Genomic DNA, 14047 nt, shown 5'->3' on the forward strand with positions numbered 1-14047 from the left:
CGAAGATTTCAAAGAAAGATCAATGGCATTAGTGGGAGAAACCAAACTATAAATTATTTGCCGTACAGTGGTCTAGCGGAGAGTAACGTTTCGGGAATGGGACTTAATTAGTTATTGTAATGACGTATTTAACTTGAGCAGTACTATCCTAATCAATAAAGTTTTAAAGAGGCACTTGTAGGTGCCCATCAAAGGCATCTATCTGCTGTATTTTCATCAAAGGACTAATTGCGTATTAACAACGTTCACGAAAATAGTTATTGCGTAGTCACTATATCTTATGACAAAAGCATTTTTATATGAGAATTGTTTTGTCGGGGACCACCTCGACAAATATTTTCTTCGTGTGTTAACGGTCATGACAGCTAGTCCCAAGTAAGGCTATATCTAAGACAATTTTCAACCGCAGTGGGCTCATGGATATTTTTTGGCAGAGCAAAATAATATTACCTAACCGAAGTGTAAGTAGCAGCGGCATCAGTGTGGAAAAGCTCGGCCCTGACAAAAGGCTGTGCTTCATTCACTTCCTCTGTTTCCATCAGTTTAAGCATAGCTCTTCCAATGCATGCCGCATCGGTGGTGCGACAAAACTTGGGCACCACAACTGGCGATGAAGGCATGGAAGACTTACGAGTTTCCATTGCCTTGTTTCCCCGTTTCTAGGTGCTGATTAAATAATTGGAGGGTTTAATGAGCTGATGCAACGCAGGCAACGAGGTGCGACGTAGTGGATGGCTCCTAATTAATTTTGACCGCCTGAGGAGCTTTAACGTGCGCCGAAATGTCGCACAGACGGGAGTTTTCGCTCTTCGCCTCAATCAGAAACTGTTCTAGTTTCTTTTTGCAGGCCTAGATTCGAGCGGCACAAATCCGGTTGGCATATTACCAGATACAATGGTGGTGATAACAGTTATGCCCGCAATGAAAATGACGCCAGTCCACCAGAAGCACATTTTCAAGGCTAAGCTGAATATTGCGCTACAAAACTATTTTTGGTAGGCGTATGTACTCGAAAAACATACCCTCAGTTTCTTCCATGTTTCTTCCACGCTTTCTTTCGGTATCTTCAATGAGCGAATTTGAGGAAGGACGGGCATTTTTAAAGAAGCACTTCTAAAGCACTGCTGAAAACTCTTTACGGGCCCTTTAGAGCGAGTTTCTTTTACCTGCAGTCGCGAGAGTACCGTAGCGGGCCTTATCATTCACCGATATTCGGTACACACGACGTTTCATTACCAAGGCCACAATCATCAGTAGCAACAGCATTTGTATTGCCAATGGGGAGATCCTGCTGGATGGATGGATGGAAAAATATTTATTAGAGAGTAGAAGAAGGGGAATTAAGGAAAGGGGCAAAACAAAAGAGAAACAAAGAGTTCACCTGGCGCCATCTACTGGTTCGTTTTGAATATTCCTGCTATTAGTTAAGTAATGGTTCAAACAAGCCCGCCGTTCGGCCTGGGTAGCCTGGTGGTTGCGCTCTAGATTCTGACAGCGGCGGCATGAGTTAATCTTCTGTATTTTTTTATTCTAAGAAGAAAACGTCACCTTGTTGCTTTCAATTGTAGGCCGCCATTTCAAGATGAAAACGTAACAGGGAGGGCTGCACTCACGCGCAGGATGTATTTGGCGAAGCTGTTGTAGGTGATCATTGACGGCCACCAAGTTTATTTCTAGAATTGTTGTGGTGTCGTAATTGACGCCGATGGTACGGCATTTAGCAAAGCCAGAGTGAGCGCGTCGTCTTGGTCGACGCCTTCGTACACCACTCTGGAAATGCACCTATTATCTCTAGCGGATTCTTTGCACGACGGGCCTCTCGAAGCGCGACCTCTTCCTTGGCCATGCGAACTATCCGTGGCCAGACCATGTGGAGTCAATGGTCACCTACAGCAGCTTCGACATTCTAGTTGCGGCTCTTCTAAGGTAAGAGCGCATCCACACGATGACACGAGGACGAACGAACGAGGAGCGTCCGCTATGACGTGTCTTAGCAAGTGTTGCCGTGTCCGAGTAAGTGTTGCAAAGATACAGCGAACGGTGGAGTTTTTGTGCCTAATATTGGCCAATCTCCCTAATATGGTATGCTTGGTATCTCCCTGGTAAGTTGGTATCACGTTGGGTTGATATGGTTGTCTTGACGATTGTGAGGTCGAGGCAGGCGGTGGAGTTTTTTAAATGCAGAGCATTTCACGATGTCACCCGTTCTAGTTGTCCATCGTCGTCCGCACCCCTCCCCCTACACTATATAAAGAAAAATAATACTTACCGGCGCCTGGTTTCGATCCCATGACCCTGCGGGCGGAACGCAAAAGTACATGGTGCTCTACCCACTGCGCCACAAAGCAGACACAGAATGGAGGGCTACGAACGCGCCTTATATCCTTGACTCATTCAAACTACGTCAAGAAGCTGCTGATACAACGCATTCATAACCTGTGCGCGGAACGCGAGGTACATGGTGCTCTTCCCACTGCGCCACAATAATCATACCCACCTGCTAATAAATGATGTCACGTGACCACGTAATTACGTCTCCTCATTTAATTACAATACAACAACCAACAGCAACAAGTGCAACATTAACGTAACGCAAACTACTTAACGTCGTGCGCCCCCGGAAATGCTCTGCATTTGATCGTGCCCCTCGCGAGGGGGATGTTTTTACAGCAAAGCTGTATTCCTCTGCCCCCCCCCCCCCTCAACGGTTTCATCGACGTGAGCAAAAACGATCCCCGTGGGCAAAAAATGCCCGCCAATCCACCCTATGAAGGTGGTTTGAAAACGAAGCTGTAAACGACACCCACAACGATTACCCATGCAACGTCACTTGAATTCACACACGTGGCTCTACAAAGAGTGAAACCAGAGACAAGTGAAATTCACTTAACCATACCCTTTCTTGGATGTTCTTTGTTAAGGTTAAATGAATGCAGGATTTATGAACGGTGGTTGGTTGAGTTGTATCGGTGTAGCACATGAGTGGACACTTTTTTTGCAAAATGAAAGAAACTCAAACCCGGTGTTAGACGATCTCACTTCTCTGTTTCTGTCGCTTCCGACAGAAGCGACGGGATAAGAGAAGTGCGATGCCATGCGTTGTTGTGAGCTTCCTTTATATTTATTTTACGCCGTGCGCGCACGCCCTCCGTGCTAATCAATTTGGCCAATATTGGCCAATCTCGCTGCGTGTGTATGCATAGCTCGACGAACGTGCGCCCGGGGTTTTGTTGTTATTTTTAACTGCGGGCACTATACAAAAATAATTTTGAAATAGCATCGCTGTTTAAAAAGGAGCCTCGGGCAGGTCGACCGTTATTCAGGTAGTCAAACCGGATTCTATATTGTCAGCACTAAGCAAGACCCCGTAAGTCACGATTCTGATATTGGTTTCTCCTCGAGTCCGGTGCTGATCACAAACCCAATCGCGCGGGCTCCGGTTGATTTGGCAGGAGGCTCGCACGGCGATGGTGTTGGAGTTCTCGGAGAGGGTAGTGGAATTGACGAATTCAGGGCGTTTGGATTTGATGAAGGGAAACGAAGGGAAACTCTATATGAAGGGAAACTCTATATATGACTATTTATATTAGAACAACTGGATGCATGAGCAATAACAAGGTAAATACTCCAAACTGCAGTTAGACACTAGCATTAAGTGCGTACAAGTTAAGCGAGCTTCTCAACTCCGTCTAACTCTCCTATCCTCTGAGCGCACAGAAACAGCTCGAGGAACGATAGCCGGGACTCTGTTCCCGCCGCAAGACCAGTCTAGTTGCACGGTACACAGCTGTTCCTTAAACTTCCGCCGCGATCCTCCAGTCTACCTCTCGCTTAGGGGGCTCACAAATCCGAACATAGCTTTAGCGGGCGAGAGTACTTGTCTCGCCAGGAACTGCCTAGGTGAGAGCTCAGACAAGAACGCTCTATCACGGCCAAGTTCGGCCTTATAACACCTCAGTATTACTCTATCTTGGGAGCGCCCCTCTAGCTTTTGTACACACGTAAGGGAGGGCCCAATTTTACGAAGAAAGCTGCCCCTCAGCCATTTGCCGAATATTCAATTAGGCGCCGCCACCTGCGGGTAAAAAGCCTGTCTGTAGGCGAGTAAGCCCGCGGCGGCGAGTAAACATGACTCCGAAGGTTGCACTCTTAATGCGGTTCCATGTAAAATCTAGTTAAAAAGGGTGATCCAGATATTTTATGTGGATCTGAACGAAATATTACTGGAACGAGACATACAGGTGGATCGTATGTGGAACCGTCAACTTCTTTTATTTATGTCTGTAATTTTTATGTGGAATCGAATAAATGAGATCATGCGCTTTCACCGGTTCCTGTTACTGTTCCACTTATGTTCCAGTAAACATTTGTGGAGGGTGTGTTTGTATATTTTTTGCTGGTGTCTTGTTCCACATAACTCGTGCACGGCAGTCAAGTATACATTTCGTGCATCAACTGGAACGATGAACCGCATATATAAATATAACCATCTATTTATATATATATATATATATATATATATATATATATATATATATATATATATATATATATCTTGTAAGAGGAAAGCAGGCTGGAACAAGGGAACGGTAATTCCAAGGCACGTCTCTTTACTCAGCCCGCAGGGAACTCAGTGACTCGGCAGAACAAGCCCAGACGATGATGATAATCTACAAATGATGATGATAATGGGTATGTACAGGTGAGAGATTGGTCCCACTAGCGAATGGCAATTAATTCATTCCATGAGTCTTCTTCATGAGTCAAGGCACCAATAAACGCTCACAATAAAAATATATAGCTATTCAGGAATGGGAAATGAGGGAGGGGCTCGGCAAATTGAGACACAATTATGGTTGGCAGTCAAGAAAACACCGGAAAGCAAAGGGGGGAATGCAGTTGGTAATAGAATCATGAAGAATTTTTGAATCAGAAAGAAAGAGGTGTAAAAATGCCCGCCGGTTGGGATCCTAACCCACGACCTCCAGAACACCGGTCTGGTGCGATAACCACTACGCTAACGGAGGGGCTGTTTCCCCACCACTTTCTCGGGTATTTATGTTAAGGTATTTGTTTTTGTTTCCTGCAATTGGGGGTGGTAGCCAGCACCACTCGGACTACTCGGGGTGAAGGGGACCTTCTTTTTAACCCCCGGACAATGACTCGAGTATCTACGATATGTCGAGAGTGGTCGACAAGCGTTGAACCTTCCTAAGCTACCTTTGGCACGAAGACTGCCAGAACAGAGGCACTCGCTAATCATGTAGCGAATGAGGAATGGGAAATGAGGGACTCGGTGAATTAACACAGAATAAGGGTTGGTTGTTGTTGTTGTTGTTGAAAACGTTTATTAAGAAAAGAGGGGAAGGGAGTTGGGTTTAAAAGTGGAGCACTGGGTGGCCATCCTATTCCGGTAGGCCACGGGCATGTGGCTGCAGTCTTCGCTCGGAGAATCAGGGCTTCCTATTCTTCGAGCTGGCTGCAGCGCAGCGCGCGCTCCCAACGCTCAGGAGAGGGGGAGAAGGGGGTAGGGAGGGGGGATTGGACGGACATGTTCAAACTAGGTGGCTGGTGGTGTTGGGAGAGTTGCAGTATGGGCAGTTGAATGGGTAGAGGGTGGGGGAGACATAGTGAAGGCGAGTGTGATTGTGGTACGCCTGTGTTTGTAGGCGCCGCCATATGCGGGCGTCGGTGGTTGTGAGGGAAGGGTGTGGAGGGGGATAGAGTCGTCGGGAGTTCCGGTACTGGGCTAAAATGTCGGAGTACGTTGGGGGCAGGGGGTGGAGGGTTAGGTTTTCATTGGCCGGTACGTCGTCGGACTCTCCTGGGAATGCCGGTAAGTGAGTTCGCGGGCGGTGGCGTGTGCCACCTCGTTCCCAGGAAGAGATGTGTGGCCAGGGATCCACACTATACGAGTCGTTGGGAGCGATGGTCGGCGTACTAGGATGTTGGAACTGATGCGAGTGATGCGTCCCGTGGCGTAGCGGCGGCAAGAGGATTGGGAGTCGGTCAGCACTGTGATGTCCGATGAGGGTGCATTGGTGATGGCCAAAGCGATTGCAGCCTCCTCTGCGGTATCAATGGATGTGGTTGGTATTGTGGCAGAAGCTGTGATGATGTTGGTTGAGTGGATTACTGCTGTGGCATGGGCCGGGTATGTGCGGTATGGGGCTGCGTCAGTGTAGTAGGTATCGGGGTCGGCGCCGTACTTTTTGAGGAGTAGGCGTGCGCGATGTTGGCGGCGACCTACGTTGTAGACGGGGTGCATATGTTTGGGTAGTGGAAGGACATGAATGGCATCTCGGGCTGCTATAGAAAGGCTGCAGAATGTTTCGGGGGTTGGAGCCGTAGGGTGGCCCAGGCGTTTAAAGAGGTGTCGTCCAGTAGCAGTGATTTGAAGTATTTGAAGCTGGCTGGTAGTGTGGGCATCAATCAGTTCCGACAGGGTAATGTGGAGCCCAAGCTGGAGGAGAAGATCTGTGGATGTGTAGGCCGGTAGGCCTAGCGCTGACTTGTTAGCTTTGCGTATGAGGATGTCGATCTTTGCTGATTCTTGTCGTTTCAATGCCACATAGGGTGCTCCATAAGTGATGCGACTTTTGAGCATGGCTTGCAGTATGCGACACGTGTCTGCCTCTTTGAGGCCGTGGCGGCGAGAGCATACCCGTTGTATTAGGTGCGTGAGTTGAGCCACCGTTTTCTGCAGGGGGGGGGGGGGAATGCTGCCCCCAGTCCATCATGGTGATATTGCACTCCGAGGATGCGTAGTGTGGGTACGGTCGGGACTGGTTGGCCATCGATTGATATTTCTGGGTCTGGTGTTGGTTGTAAGGGGCGGCCGCGCGTTCTAGTTCGGAGTATTAGGACGGCCGACTTGGCTGGTGCGCAGTGAAGTCCACATGTGCGGAGATATGAAGTGACGGTGTCGGTAGCTTGCTGCAGGTTGTCTTGTTGGAGGCCCGGGGAGCTTTTGTTGGTCCAAATTGTAATATCATCCGCATAGAGTGCATGGGAGATATCCGGGATGTTGGAGAGCAGTGGTAGGAGTCCGGCCATAGCAATATTAAATAGCAGGGGCGAGATGACTGACCCTTGTGGTGTTCTTTGGGCGGGTGTGCTAAAGCGATCGGACCGATGGGGGCCGATGCTTATTGTGGCCGTACGATCGGTTAGGAACGCGCCGACGTAGTTATAGGTGGACTGGCCGCAGCCTGTATTTTGTAGTTGATCGAGAATTGCGCTGTGGGACACGTTGTCGAACGCTCCTTTAATGTCCAACGTCCATATGGTGCTTGGATGCGTCTTGCTGAGCTTATCAATTATATCTTCTTTCAGTTGTAGGTGAATATCTTGTGCTGATAGATGCGCCCGAAAGCCAAACATGGTGTGTGGAAGTTGTTCTGTATCGTTGAGGTGGGCTGTTAGGCGGCGTGCGGCAAGATGCTCCAGTAGTTTGCCGGTACACGATGTTAGAGAGATTGGGCGTAGGTTGTCCAGGTTAACGGGCTTGTTTGGCTTGGGAAGTAGGCTGATGTCGGCATGCCGCCATTGTGGGGGTAGCGTGCCATTGGCCCATTGTTGATTGTAATATTCAATGAGGGCGTCAATGTGGTCTTCTTCCAAATTGCGAAGGAGTTTGTAAGTGATGTGGTCGTGGCCCGGGGCGGTGTTGCGAGTGAGGCTGGATAGGGATCCGTAGAAGTTCGGTGCGGGTGAAAGGGGCGTCCAGGGCCTCGTTCGGGGTTCCCCTGTAATCCGGGTGCGGCGAAGGTGTTGTAGCCGTTGCGAAGAGTCTGTTTCGTGGCGAGGCCAGTAGGCTGTCGGGGGGCTGGGTATTGTTATGAATGAGTCGAGAGATTGTTTGGTTGGTGGCTGTTTTGGAGGTGGTGGTGCCCATGAGACCTCAAGAAATGTGCCATGCTCGTTTGGTCGTGAGCGTCCCGGCGAGTTGATCGCAAAATGTGCGCCAGTTTTGGTTTTGTAATTGCTTCGCATAATCTAGAGCGGTTTTGGTAAGTTGTGCTATGCGACGTTTCAGGTTGCGATTACGTTTGTTGCGTCGCCAGCGATTTAGGAGGCTACGTCTAGCTTCCCAGAGGTGGTCTAGGTGGGCGTCAGCTGCCGGGAGTTCTGGAGTTAGGTCGATGCTTCAAGGAGTTTCAAGGAGGCTCTGTGCCCAGCGGTCCAAGTCTCCCGCAGGTGTGAGGCGTGGAAGGGGATCCTCGCGGAAAGCTTTCCAGTCTGTAAATTTAGCTATCCCGATTCGGTGTCTATGATGAGTAGAGGGAAGCGTTATCTTGATAATGTGGTGGTCACTTCCTAAGGTTTCCGGTAGAAGACTCCAGGTGAGATTATTGGTATGACGCGCGAATGTTAGGTCTGGGATAGTGTCCCGCGTGACGCTCGTGCCCATGCGGGTGGATTGCGTGACGTCGTTCTGCAGCGTAAAATGGTGTTGCTGCGAGGCCTGTAGCAGCGCTGTGCCCTTTTTAGTCGCTCGCGGGTAGCCCCAAGTGATGTGGGGGGCATTGAAGTCGCCCAGTACAATGCAGGGATTGGAGTTGGCTTGCCGGGCTGTGGCATTCAATAAGGTTTCGATATCCGTGAGGGAGTGCGTTGGGGGGCTGTAGATGTTCAAAACGAATATTCAAAACGAATAGATATTCAAAACGAAAAACCTTGGAAAGCAAAGCCCTGGGGGAATGCGGTAGGTCATAGAAACAGATGAATTTTTTTAGTCAGAAAGTGGTGAAAAAATGCCTGCCGGGTGGGATCCGAACCCACGACCTCCAGAATACCGGTCTGGCGCTATGATAACTACGCTACCGGCGGGGCTGTTTCCCCACCACTTTCTCGGATATTTATGTTAAGTTTTTTTTGTTTCCTGCAATTGGGGGTGGTGGCCAGCGCCACTCGGACTACTCGGGGTGAAGGGGACCTTCTTTTTGGCTCGCGGGCCGTGACTCGAGTGTCTACGACATCTCGAGAGTGGTCGACCAGCGTTGAACCCTCTTAAGCTACCTTTGGCAATAAGACTGCCAGAGCGGAGGCCCTCGCTAAGCATGTAGCGAATCAGGAATGGGAAATGAGGAGCTCAGTGAATTAAGGGTTGGCAGTCAAGAAAACCTCTTAACGCAAATGGGGGAATGCGGTAGGTCATAGAAGTGGGCAAGGCGGCAGCAACGCCGGCACGATGTTCACCCATCGTATACCTTTTGTGCAGCTTCTACACCTCGCAACAGCGCCAGCCTGCCGGAATGTCGCCGAGCCATCAGCGGAAGCATCGTGGCCGCTTCTTCAAAACCAACAGCACTGGCGCGTGGCTGCTTGTGGCAGTGTGCTTCGAGACTGGTCTGGTGCGCATGCCTACGATTTCCTTGGCGCGTACACGGACAAGCCTGCCGATCTTCGGCTGCCCTCTTGGTACAACGTCACCTGCGCAGATCAAGGCTACACAGACGCCAGCTAGACCGTGACGTCATTCACAGGGGGAATAAAAGCCCAGCTCCCGGCATCTCTCGTCACTGGGAATGGCGGCAGCAACGCCGGCATGATGTTCACCCATCGTCTACGTTTTGTTCAGGTATGTTACTACCAAAATGTTCGGTGCATATGGTCCGATGACCGCTTTTTGTTGCTGTTGCCTTGCCCATTTGACGTTGTTTCGTTGTGTTCAAGTGTTTTATTCTGCACCAATCGCCTTTTGCTGAGCGGAGATATTGCACAGAACCCGGGTCCCTCCAAGCCCAACCCATCCTTGACTTTGCAAGGCGCAGAGGGACCTAGCTCTGGTCCAACTACTCGCTGCCAAACATATTCAAGCTCCGCTCGGCCAATCACTGCTTCAAATTCCTCTGACATTTCTACGGTTATCGGCATGTTTAACGAACTGCTTGAAGGGCAGAAAAAAAATGGCTGAAGATATCGCCTGTATAAAATTTTTTCAGGAGTCGGTTCTCTCACGATTTGACAAACTCGAATCCCGCGTAGCAGTGCTTGAATCGTCCAGCCCTATTGTAGAAAACAGTGCGCTTCAGGATCACCTGTGCTCCAGAATTGACAATCTTTCCGCCGTTGTGACAGAACTAATTTCAAAAAACGACGATCTAGAAAACAGGTCGAGGCGTAAAAATATTAGTTTTCATGGTTTGGCAGAACAGTCAACAGAAACTAGCGCGGATCTTCTAGCCAATATTTGTGGCCTAATCACTGGTACGCTCAAAGTTGACTGTCCTCAACTCGAGTGCTGTCATCGAATTGGAAGGCTGCGTCAGGGCCACCCTCGACCCGTGATACTGTAGTTACTTAACTTCAACAGCAAATTTTCAATTCTTAAGAACTCGTTTAAATTGAAGGACTTAGGTCTGCACGTAACAGAAGATTTTTCTGCCAGGGTTCGGAACATCCGTAAGAAGCTTTGGGATGCATCCACCTCTTTCAGAAATAATGGCTCCTCTGTGAAGTTGAGGTTTGACCATGTATTTATTGATGATGTTCGGTATGAATGGGACGAAGCTCCTAGTTGTATGAAAAAACGGCGGGAAACAACGCATGCGCAATCGAATCTCACTCTAATGCCGCTACCTTATCGTCTCCTGGCAGTGTTGCGTTATCATCTGCCTCCGCACCACCCCCTGAATGACTGAACAAACTTTCGATAGTCAACATTAACGCCAGAAGAATCGCTAAAAAGTTTCCCAGTTTCTTGTCGCTTGTTTCTTCGTATGCTCCTCATGTGGTTGGCATCACCGAGACCTGACTAAGTGAAGACGTACATGACTCGGAATTCACCCCTCCTGGCTACGTTGCTGTTCGAGGGGACCGGGTGAATGGGAGAGGGGAGGTGTCGCATCGCTATTCCAAGCAGTTCTGAAGTTTTCAGTGTTATCCACACCTATCGAGACAGAATCCATTTTTTTTTAAACTGTATTTGAATGGTCGCACTTTCATAATCGGCGTGTTTTATCGCCCTCCTGGATCGTCAGTTGAGGTATTCCACAACCTTGTCCAACACATTTATGACCATAATCTGTTTTCCTCTGAGCTCATTTTCATGGGTGACTTTAACGCTCCTTCTATTTGTTGGCCTACCCTAACTTACTCCGCCCGTGATTCATGTGTTAGCCGTGACATCATCAACTTTTCATTGGACTTCGACCTCATTGAAATTGTCCACGCTGCTACTAGAGGGCAGGCTATTTTGGACTTGGTATTCCTCAGCTCTATTATCACTGAAACAGGGTACGAATATGAAATAATTGAGGGAATGTCGGATCATAAGGCAGTTATTGTTTATTTAAACTCGCTAGTCTCCAAATCACGCTTTAATTTCACTACATTCCCGGACATAAGCAATGCTGACGATGTTTCGATCACCGAATATTTGACGGATAGCTTCGACGCATTCAACGAACTCGCCGCAACGAGTGACGTCGATTCACTGGTTGAACAATTTGAACATTTAGTAAAAACTTGCATAAGGCGATTCGTTCCTCTTAAAACAAAAAAGAAAAACGCTAAAATTCCTTGGATTTCGCGAGAGATTTTGCATCTGTCTCGTCGTGTTTCTAGATTTAGGCGACAGAGGCGACTGAATGATCCGGGAAGCGTCTCTCGTTTTAACGAGGCAAAGACAGAACTTAGAACAAAAATTAGCTCAGCAAAAGATTTCTTCTTCCGCGTAGAATTAAATAGCTAACAACCAACCCTCGTAAATTTTGGAGCTCAGTCTTGCCACGCGACTCGTCGTCCACATCAATCATTGTCGTTAGTGAGACTACGAATGATCCGCAAACTATAGCAAATGCTTTCAACGCTTATTTCCCATCCGTATTTTCCTGTGACTGTACGGCGGTTATCCCCTTCGTTGTGCCCAATCACACTTGTTCAATCCGTGACATTACTATTAGTGAGGATGGAGTATTAAATCTTGTTCTCAACTTAGACATAAAAACATCCGCTGGCCCAGACGGCATACCTAATCAATTCTTGGTACGTTATGCCTTATGGATGTCCCAATATCTCACAGTTATATTTAGAAAATCGTTGGCTACGGGTGTTGTACCAAGATATTGGAAACGTGCTAAGATAACTCCCTTGTCTAAGTCGGGAGATAAACAGCTCTTAAATAATTACAGACCAATTCCTTTGACAGCCTATTCTTGCAAACTCCTAGAGCACGTAATATACAAACACCTAATGGAATTTCTCGAGGAAAACAACATTTTGACTAAACCTCAACATGGTTTCCGGCAGGGGTTTAGTACCCTAACCCAATAAGGTGAATTTGACCATGATATTTCAGCTGCCCTCGATGCGGGAAGACAGGTCGACGCCATTTTCATTGACTTTGCTAAAGACTTCGATTATGTGCCCCATACTAAATTGTTGTCTAAACTTAACGCTATTCTAAAAAACCCGCTTCTTGTCACCTGAATCTCAAGTTTTCTTTCAGATCGTTGTCAATATGTCTCCTATAAGTCTACAAATTCCAACACTGTCACAGTGACTTCGGGAGTAGCACAGGGTTCAGTCTTGGGACCATTACTCTTCTTACTATTTATTAATGATTTGCCATCTGACATTGACTGCAACATTCGCCTCTATGCTGATGATTCTGTTTTGTACCACACGATCACTTCACCAGCGGACCACTGCCATTTGCAGGAGTCTTTCGGAAGGTTTTGCAGGTGGTGCGATAGCTGGGACATAAAAATTAACTTCCGTAAGACGGTCCTACTGTCCTTCATTAACAGTCCTCACTTCTCCAGTTTTCATTACATACTCAACGATAAAACTCTGGAAAGGGTCACAGAATACAAGTACCTCAGAATTATAATCACCCCGAACCTCTCTTGGTCCCTACACATTGATTCTATCTGCAAAAAAGCATTAAAAAAGTTGGATTACCTCCGCCGTGCACTAAAAAAGACTCCTAAGGACACTAAATTAACGTTATATGAGACCCTCATACGACCACTTCTCGAATATGCCTCTCCAGTTTGGAGCCCTTACAAGAAAACTGAAATTAATCAAATTGAGGGGATTCAGAAGAAAGCTGTACGATTTATTTGCCACCGCTACGACCGTTATTTTTTCTCCTTCCTCAACACTGTCGTCTTTGAATTTGACACCACTCTCGGAGCGCAGGCGCATTGAAACTCTGAAATTTCTGCACTGCATCATAAATGGCTCCCGTCGCCCTTCACAGGATTCCCTTACAACTTTTTCCGAACACAGCACCACTGGAAGTCAGACCAAGTTAAACCTGACCCCCTACTTCGCCCGCACCAACACTTTCAAATACAGCTTTTTCCCACGTGTTGTAGAGCAATGGAACTTACTTGCTGACTCCACCCACTCTCTTTCTTTGTCTGCATTTCTATCTGCTGTTTCTTAATACGCACCAATATATCCATGCCGTCACTGTGTTCATTATATTGATTATTTGCAATGCTTGTTATTTTTCCTTTTGTGTGGTTCTGTTGAACGATTTCAGTGTACATTGTAGGGGTGATGTATGTTTTGTATGCCCCACTCCTGCGATAGCCCCATGGGGCTGCAGTATGTATAAATAAATAAAGAAAATTAAAACATGAAAAATTTTTTGAGTCAGAAAGAAAGTGGTAAAAAAATTCCCGCCGGGTGGGATCCGAACCCACGACCTCCAGTATACTGGTCTGGTGCGATGACCACTACGCTACCGGGGGCTGTTTCCCCACCACTTTCTTGTGTATTTATGGTAAGGTATTTTTTTGTTTCCTGCAATTGGGGGTGGTAGCCAGAGCCACTCGGACTACTCGCGGTGAATGGGATCTTCTTTTTAACCCACGGGCGGTGACTCGAGTGTCTACGACATGTCGAGAGTGGTCGACCAGCGTTGAACCCTCTTAAGCTAACTTTGGCACCAAGACTGCCAGAACAGAGGCTCTCGCTAAGCATGTAGCGAATCAGGAATACGAAACGAGGGGCTCGGTGAATTAAGACAGAATAAGGGTTGGCAGTCACGAAAACGTCAGAAACCAAAGGGAGGAATAAGGTAGGTCAT

At 47.7% G+C, this 14047-nt stretch overlaps 1 non-coding gene across 1 annotated transcript; it reads right to left on the reverse strand.

Moving 5' to 3' along the window:
* Window positions 1-13635: 13635 nt before the first annotated feature.
* On the reverse strand, window positions 13636-13709 carry Trnat-agu (transfer RNA threonine (anticodon AGU)). The gene has a single exon. It is a non-coding gene; the product is annotated as a tRNA-Thr (tRNA).
* Window positions 13710-14047: the final 338 nt, after the last annotated feature.

The sequence above is a fragment of the Haemaphysalis longicornis genome, unplaced genomic scaffold (assembly GCF_048455015.1).
Source record: "Haemaphysalis longicornis isolate Haplotype H1 unplaced genomic scaffold, Haemaphysalis longicornis Haplotype H1 scaffold_23, whole genome shotgun sequence".
NCBI classification, from domain to species: Eukaryota; Metazoa; Arthropoda; class Arachnida; order Ixodida; family Ixodidae; genus Haemaphysalis; species Haemaphysalis longicornis.